The sequence below is a fragment of the Phyllostomus discolor genome, chromosome 1 (genome assembly GCF_004126475.2).
Source record: "Phyllostomus discolor isolate MPI-MPIP mPhyDis1 chromosome 1, mPhyDis1.pri.v3, whole genome shotgun sequence".
In the NCBI taxonomy this organism is placed as follows: domain Eukaryota; kingdom Metazoa; phylum Chordata; class Mammalia; order Chiroptera; family Phyllostomidae; genus Phyllostomus; species Phyllostomus discolor.
This window is the reverse complement of record NC_040903.2, coordinates 73623318-73632057: the sequence shown is the minus strand read 5'-3', so window position 1 is coordinate 73632057 and position 8740 is coordinate 73623318.

Below are 8740 nucleotides of genomic sequence, written 5' to 3'. Positions count from 1 at the left end.
CTAACCTTCAATATGGTGCTTGGAGGTGGGGCCTCTGAGAGATGATTAGGTCACGAGGGCAGAGCCTTCAAGAATGGGATTAGGTCCTTGTAGAAAAGACCCCAAGGGGCTCCCTCACCCCTCCTTATGAGGTCACAACAGGAAGACAATCCTCTATGAACCCAAAATCAGGTCCTTCCTAGACACTGAATCTGCCTCCAAGTTTGATCCTGGACTTCTAGTCTCCAGAACTGTGAAAAATAAATGTTTATTGTTTATAATCCATCCAGTCTATGGCAGCTTGAACTAAGGCCTGTTTGCAGAGCATTTAGTGCCTTGTGGAAACAGGCATTAACTATGTATTTGGTTGTGATTGCAGGAAGTGCTACGAAGACCATGAGGGTGTTTGAGAATGCATTAAGGGGACCCTGCCTGAAGGGGAAACTTGCTCTAACACTCAGATAAGCCAGATATTGTTTCTGGGTCAGGCCCATGGAGTCTGTGTCTTTTCCCTTTAAAATGAGTTCTCGGCTCTCTTACACATAAAGTTCTGGCAGGCCACCCCACCATTTCTTCAGAGCTTGCCTAAATATATCCCATCATAGGCAACAGTCACAGTCTGAACTCAAGCCAAGATCCTTATCATGTGTGACAGGAATTTTTACTGTTTTCTCTCTTGTTAAAATTGTGGTGAAAAAAGTACATAACGAAATCTAGCATCTTAACCATTTTATGTGCGTAGTTCAGTGGCGTTAAGTACACTCATACTGTTGTGCTATTATCACTGCCATCCAGCCCCACAACTTTCTCATCTTTCCAAAATGGAACTCTGTGCTCATTACACTAAACTCCACATTCCCCCCCTCGAGCCCCTGACATCCAACGTTCTATTTCTGTCTATAAACTTGACTACCCTGAGGTACCTCATATGAATGTTCTCATACCGTGTTTGTCCTTTTGTGACTGGCTTGCATCACTTAGCATAATGTCCTCAAGTTCCATTTGCGTTATAGCATGAGTCTGAAATTTGTGTGTATATATGTGTTTTAATAAACTGTAAATACTTGAACTAAAACTATTGTCACTATATTGTCAGGGTCCCTGCAGGACACATATGATTTGGAATATTGACATGAATATTGAGGAGAATTTAATGAAGGGGCTATTTATAAGGGTGTGGGTGTAAGGAAACCAACAAGGTGTTCTTAGGCCCCCCCCCAGAGCTGGCAATACTGGGGGGCTGTTCCCACTCCAAGGCCTGAAGGGGCAAGAGGAGGTGATGATTATCAGAACCTGGAGGAAGAATTGTGGCTTGGGACAGGGCCCCCAGACAGAATCTGAAGCCTTGGGGAAAGGAGAAGACAGAACCACCACCTCCCTCTTCTCTAGCCCCCCAACCTTCTGCAGGTGCTTTGAACTACCGAACCAACCATGAGCTAGAGGGAAAGATTGGCCCCCCAGGCACAGAGCACAGTGGGAAAGAATAGAAGTTGGATCTGGAGGAGCAAACAACATATCCAGTCTACCCGATTTCTCTAGGGAATTGTGTGAGCTAAACGGCTGCAAATGGGGAAGCTGAGAACAGGGGAGGGTTGAGTTTCTCTAAGAGAAAAAGGGAGGTATGGGTGATGCTGAGAAGGAAAAAAGGTCTGGAAGGAGAGAGAGAGAGAGAAAAGGGGAAAGAGAAACACTGGGAAGAAACCTTAGGAGGAAGGAGAAGGGATGTCTGAAGAGGATTTACTGCATGAAGAGCTGAAACTCCTTTCTCAAAGTCCTCAAGGGACTTTTAGTGAAGATATGCTTTATTTTCAAGGTTTTGTAGAATTTTGAATGTTACACTATGTTGGGACCTGGGAACAAGAAAGTCTAGTATTCTCTGGCATGGGAGGCAGAATAACAGCCCCCAAATGTGTCCACAGCCTAACCCCCAGGCCCCCTGAATGTGTCAGGTTATGTGGAAATGGGGCATTAAGGTTGCAGATAGAATTAAGTTTGCTGATGAGCTGACCTTGAAATAAGAATATCCTGGGTTATCTGTGTGGGCCCAATGTCAGCACAAGTGTCCTTTACTGGAGTGGAGGGGGACAAATGAGTCAGTGCCAGATGAGGGCCATGTGAGAAAGACAGGACCGGCCATTTGAAGATGGAAGCAGACCGCAGATGAAGGAATGCCGGGGCCTCTAGAGAGCGGAAGATCTCCCCAACACCCTGATGTTAGTCCATGAAGACACCCTTCAGACTCCTGACCTCCAGAACTCTAAAAGAATACATTTGCACTGTTTTAAGCTACCAGGTTTGTGGTAATTTATGATAGTAGTGAGAGGAAACTAATACACTGGGCTTTATGAGTGTGGGGTAAAGTTAGCTAAATTTTGGATTCAAAACATGCAGCTGTTTCTAATTGCCCTAAATACTGTATTTAAAGCTAAACTTGTAAACTTTACTGATGAGAGGTTTAATTAAACTACCCAACTTCCTCATATGAACAAAAAGTACACTAGTTAAAACAGGAGCCAGGCCTGCACACCTGCTTCCTGTGTGCAGGGGACGTATTATTTGTCTTATCTTGGTGCTCATGGGGCTGCTCTCATCCTAATTCCTTGATTGATGGAGTGTCTGTGATTCTCACGTATCATCATCGGTTTCCTTTGAGACACCAGTGCTTCCCAGCCTCCACAGTCTATATTTAGGGCTCTCCTTACAGGTAGTTTAACATGCAATCCATCATGCAAAGGTTTTGCTGTTCTTTGTGGCCTCTTTTTTTTTTTGCCTGCACAGAGTCTCATTTCAGTCTTGGACACACAAACACAGCAAACTCGTGGTTGTACAAATTAGAAAACTGGCTTTTTGGCAACAGATGACACCCACGGGGTAAACCCTCCAATTTTAGGCATCTGCAACAGGTATGTTTCTCTATGTTAGCATTTCCGTATCTGAGAGAGGCATGTTCAGGCATTGCTGACAGGACTACAGAGCCATCTCCTCAGGAGGAGAAATGTAGCAATATTTAATAAGACAACCTCAAATGGGGCTCACTGGCTGAAGTCAAACTGTCAGCAGGGCTGCATTGCCTTTGACCCACTAATCCAATTTCAGGGAATCTACTCTGAAGAAACATCCGTTGAAATGCAAAGCAACATATCAAAAGGTTATTTTGGGGGGGCATTACTTACAATAGCAAAATATTAAAAGCATAGTCAAAGTTTCCATCCATAAGAGACTGGTTGAATTGCTCATGGAATAACCAAGTAATAGAGTATTATGCAGTCATATAAAGAATAAAGCAATTGCTAAAAACTAGAAGAATGTCCAAGCTATATTATTAAGTGAGAAAAAAAGCAATGTGGCAAAGAACATATAAAGCCATCTAGCATTAATGTAATAAAAGGGGAGGGGAAAGAGTGTACGTGTGTGTGTGTGTGTTGGTCTTGTTTTTATTACCAGGGAGACTGGAGTCAGGGGGATTCCCCTCCCTGTTTTTTGTCTTGCTTGCAAGAGAAGAATTCAGGTAAGAGACAAAGTTGTATAGTGGAAGTGAAATAGCAAGTTTATTTATAAAACACACAAAAGCACAAGCCTGAAAGCAGACACCCAGCTACTCAGGATGCCCTACATAATGAGTCTTAATGCCCTATGTATAGAGGACATAAAGTTGTTAATAAGTTTGTTAGTTTTTTTTTGTACACTTGAGCCAGAAGGTACAAGCAGGTGCTCAGCTAATCTGAGTGTCCTGACTATTGAGGTTCAAGGGTTATATACTTTAGTCAGATCCTAGGTGCCCCCTCCTTCTCTCCTCTTCCCGACTTTGGGATTAGTTTATAATCATAAAGTCTTTCTTTCTCAGCTAGGGAAATTGCTACAGAGGCTTCCTTTCCCAGCTAGGGAAATCTTTACAAAGGCTTTCTTTCCCATGGAAGCAATATACACAGAATCTCAAGGCAGGTCCCCTTCCTCCTCCCTGCCTTAGTTTACTGTTTATCCTCCCTAGCATTTTCACAAGAATCATGGGAAAGATAAACCAGAAACAAATGAAAATGATCACTTATAGGCCACAGGTATGAACAAAGTAGAGGAATAGGAATGAGACTGTCAGTGACACCTCTAAGTATATCTCTTTTTTTCAGTTTTGAATCCTATATTTTAAATATTCAAAAAATAAAATTAAATGAAAGAAGATTTAAAAACCACTTTAATGTTTAGTGAAAACAGAAATAAAGGAATCTAAGTGGTTAGCAAATTGATGACAAAACAACACAGATAAAAACTACAAGTACAGCCCTGAATGCTCTGGCTCAGTGGATTGAGTGCAGGCCTGTGAACCAAAGGGTCACCAGTTTGATTCCCAGTCAGGGCACATGCCTGGGTTGCAGGCCAGGTCCCCAGTGGGGGCCACATGAGAGGCAACCACACATTGATGTTTATCTCCCTCTCTTTCTTTCTCCTTTCCCCTCTCTCTAAAAATAAATAAATAAAATCTTTTAAAAAATTACAAGTACAGTCATACCTTGGTACTTATTGGCTTCAGAACTCATCAAACCCTGTATTTGTCACATTTTGACAAGAAAAAATGTTTCAGCCCTGGGCGCTTGCTCAGGACTCATTGCATTTGCTAGAATTTGTATGAGTCATGATGTCGCTGCACAAGAGAAAATGGTTCATTCTTCCCCACTTACTGGTTCCAAGTGAGAAACTCTTCACAGAGTCCAGAACAAATTAATGATGAATACTGAGGTACCACTGTAACTTCCTTTTTTAAAATCCTCACCTGAGGACATGTTTACTGACTTTAGAGGGACAGAAAGGGTGGCAGAGAGAGAGGAAGAAAAACATGGATCAGTTGCCTCCCATATGCACCCTAACTGGGCACTGAACCCACCTCCTATGCATGTGACGTGATTGGGAATCAAACCCGAAATCTTTCAGTTTACAGGACAATGCTTCAACCAACTGAGCCACACAGGCCAGGGGACAAGTAACTTTTTTTTTAAAAAAGATTTTATTTATTTTTAGAGAGGGAAGGGAGGGAGAAAGAGAGAGAGAGAAACATTGATGTGCAGTTGCTGGGGAACGTGGCCTGCAACCCAGGCATGTGCCCTGGCTGGGAATTAAACCTGCGACACTTTGATTTGCAGCCTGCACTCAATCCACTGAACTACACCAGCCAGGGACAAGTAACTTTTGAAGCCTGTACTCTGACTAGTGGGATATATTCTAAGAGAAGAAAGATGTGCAGGAAGCTTATGAATAGAGCTTGTAACTAATAGTAATATGTGTCATCATGATGAAATATTTTTGTGTATATTGTAGGACAAAGCAATGAGTAAATAAATTGAGTATGTGGGGTGACCTAAGGCTCTTGCTGTAGGAGGAGGGAGGTGACACCGAATGGAGGAATGCTATGCCTCTGGATTTAAAATGGAGGTCTCAGTATGAATTCATGATTTTTCATGCTATCTACTGTCAAAGACAAACTGGGACATTAGCTAAAGCTGTGAAAACAGATTTTATTCAGTAACTACTGGCAGTAAAGAAAGGGCTGAGATTTGTGCAGGCTGACTGTGTGTTTTAAGCAGAAAAGGAAAGACTGGGAGGGGGAGAGAGAAGGGCTCAAGTAAAAAATGACAAAGGCCAGTCAGCTGGTTGGTAGAGGTATGATTAGGCCATTTGTGTCTGGTAGTTGGCAGTGATCTAAGTTAGGTATCTATCCTCCCACAGAAACTGGGAGACAGTGGCCCTGATGTTGACATTTCAAAGGAAGGGCTTTCAGGGCCTTGAGAAAGACATTCCTGAGTCACAGGAGACACATGTACATCTCAAAGGGAAAGAGGAAGGATTCACAGTTGGGAGCCCTTTTCAGTAAATGCTCTAAGAAAGTGTGGTCAGGAGCCTATCTCAGGTGTTGGCTGGAAGAAATAGTAAATCTCATGGCAGTGTTGAGCTTTCCAGGGAGGCATGTAAGGGAGGGCCTGGAGTCATCCTATGGAAATGGCCTTATGCTGCCTAAAGCCATGCTAGACTTTGGTCATCTCTTAGTGCAGAGACTTGGACAGAGTCTTTAGGTGCTGGGAATTCTGCAGTTCTCACCACTGACAGAGCCTTGAAGCAATGTCACCCCAGGACCAATGGACACTTAGATCTTGTTTTCTAAATGCCATTTCTCTCTAAAATTCCAGATCAGGAACAGGGAAGGTACAATGTGTTTGGAATATCTTCTCATACCAGAAAATAAGACAGTGGTCAAACACCGATGGGCAGGACTACCTATGTAATTTGGAGGGCCCAAAGCAAAATAAGAATGCAGGGACTTTGGCCAAGATGGAGGTGTAGGTAGATACATTTTGCCTCCTTGCACAACCAAAAGAAAGACAACAACAAATTTAAAAACAAAAAATAACCAGAACTGCCAGAAAATTGAACTGTATGGAAGTTCAACAACCAAGGCATTAAAGAAGAAACATTCATCCAGACCGGTAGGAGGGGCAGAGACCAGCAGCTAGGGTGGAGAGGACTCACAGCAAGGCAGTGACTGGTGGACCAGGACAGGCAACGTGGTGGCTGGCAGACCAGGCAGTCCCACATTTGCCTGAAGATAAACTGTGAGGAACAACTGGTGAGCAAGACAGACTGTGCAACCCATGGTTCCAATGCTGGGAAATAAACCCTCAAAATCTCTAACTGTAAAAATCTGTGGAGGTTGTGGTAGCAGTAGAAACTCCCAGCCTCAAAGGAGCATTCATTGGAGAGACCCACAGGGTCATAGAATGTACACAAACCCACCCATCGGGGAATCAGTACCAGAATGGTCCAATATGCTTGTGGGTAATGGGGGAAGTGACTGAAAGTCAGCCAAGAGCTGAGCAAGCAGCATTTTTCCCTCTCTGATTCCTCCCTGACATACAGTGCCACAACACAGCAAAGTGGGTTACCTAACCCTGGCAAATACCTAAGTCTCCGTCCCTTACTATGTAACAGGTGTTCCAAGACAAAAAAAAATGGCCCAAATAAAAGAAAAGATTAAAGCTACAAAAATAGAACTAAGCAATGAAGAGATAGCCAACCTATTAGATGCAGAGTTCAAAGCACTGGTAATCAGGATGCTCACAGAAATGGTTGAGTATGGTCACAAAATAGAGGAAAAAAATGAAGGCTATGAAAAATGAAATAAATGAAAACATACAGGGAACCAACAGTGACAGGAAGGAATCCAGGACTCAAATGAACAATTTGGAGCAGAAGGAAGAAATAAACATTCAACCAGAACAGAATGAAGAAATAAGAATTCAAAAAAATGAGGAGAAGCTTAAGAAACTCTGGGACAACTTTAAAAATTCCAACATCTGAATCATAGGGGTGCCAGAAGGAGAAGAGGAAGAGCAAGAAATTGAAAACTTACTTGAAAAAATAATGAAGAACTTCCCCAATCTCATCAAGGAAATAGGCTTCTAGGAAGTCCAGGAAGCTAAGAAAGTCTCAAAGAAGTTGGACCCAAGGAAGCACACACCAAGGCACATTATAATTACATTACCTGAGATTAAACATAAGGAGAGAATCTTAAAATCAGCAAAAGAAAATGAGAGTTACCTATAAAGGAGTTCCCATAAGACTCCTTTTGAGCTGATTACTCAAAAGAAATCTTACAGACAAGAAGGGGATAGAAAGAAGTATTCTAAGTCATGAAAGGCAAAGACCTACATACAAAATTACTCTATCTAGCAAAGCTATCATTTAGAATGGGAGGGCAGATAAAGTGCTTCCCAGATAAGGTCAAGTTAAAGGGGTTCATCATCACTGAGGCCTTATTATATGAAGTGTTAAATGGACTAATCTAAGAAAAAGAAGATGAAAAAAATATGAACAGTAAAATGACAACAAACCCACAACTATCAACAAATGAACCTAAAAACAAAGACAAAAATACAAACAAACTAAGCAAACAACTAGAACAGGGACAGAATCACAGAGATGGAGATCACATGGAGACTTTTCAGTGGGTAGGTGGAGGGGGGAGAATGCGGGAAAAGATAAAGGGAATAGGAAGCATAAATGGTAGGTACAAAATAGACAGGAGGAGGTTAAGAATAGTATAGGAAACAGAGAAGCCAGAGAACTTATATGTATGGCCCATGGACATGAACTAAGGTGGGGGAATGCTGATGGGATGGGGGTGCAGTGCAGAGGGGAATAAAGGGGAGAAAAAATAGTACAACTATAATAGCATGGTCAATAAAATATATTAAAAAATAAACAAACAAAATGAGAATGCAGGGCACCTTGCTGAAAAATTACTAAGACTATCAGGAAAGCACAGCAGAATGTTGAACCATGTAGGGGGCGGTTCTAAGAGCAGGGTTTTGTGTAACTGTGGCGATCACGTGCCCAGGAAGCTCATCCTGATAATGGGAGATGTGTTCAAATTCAGGAGAGCCAGCTGGAATGTGCTCCCACTGATTAATTGTGGGACAATTCGAGCACTAAAAGGAATTAATAATGGCAATGGATCATAAAGACAGTATTAGAAAATAATCCATAAGTTTATAGTGATACTAAACAGGTATGTGTGCAGGGAAGGGAAAAGTTTGGGAAGAATGCCAGGTAATACGTGTAGAGAGAATAACAGAACTAGAAAAATTACCATTTTTTCAACCACCAATGTAATAATGATACTAAAACCATTGGGTTAAAGATTGATGGGAAATAACATATTTGGACAATTTTTAAAGTCTCCCTTTATCACCCCATACATTACTTATTAACTACAAGT